Genomic DNA, 534 nt, shown 5'->3' on the forward strand with positions numbered 1-534 from the left:
AGTCATAGACGTGCGAAGAGCAATCCGCGTAGAGGGAAGTGTTCAGATACTTCTCCATCACAAAAAATTATGAAAAATTACCATCAGTCCTATAGCACATGTGCCCACGTTGTGTAAAAAACTCATGATTTTATCGCGCTCCAAGTATTTAATAATATTCACGCTGCATCGTTACCGCAGAACGTCTACCATCGTTTCATTGCCGTCCGTGAGGGGGGCCACAACCCGGAGACGCGTGCCGCCTCTTCGGACATGCCACAACACCACCCCGCATGTATGAGGGCCCGGTACGACGCTCCGGTGGCATTGCTACCCCCCCAGGGCCCCCGTCCCGCCTAACCCTGTAGAGTTTGACCACGGGATCTAGCCCTTTGACTTTGCACGGACGGGCTTTGACCAGTGGACCTCTCCACCCGGTTGTGTCGGGTCGGCCCAGAGGGACACCGGGGAGAACCATCCAGGCCAAACCCACAGCTACATCCACTCCGTGTAGACCCCACGTCCGTTTCCCCCCTCCAGGTGCCGGCGGCGGCG

This window comes from Triticum dicoccoides, chromosome 5A, assembly GCF_002162155.2.
Source record: "Triticum dicoccoides isolate Atlit2015 ecotype Zavitan chromosome 5A, WEW_v2.0, whole genome shotgun sequence".
Classification (NCBI taxonomy): domain Eukaryota; kingdom Viridiplantae; phylum Streptophyta; class Magnoliopsida; order Poales; family Poaceae; genus Triticum; species Triticum dicoccoides.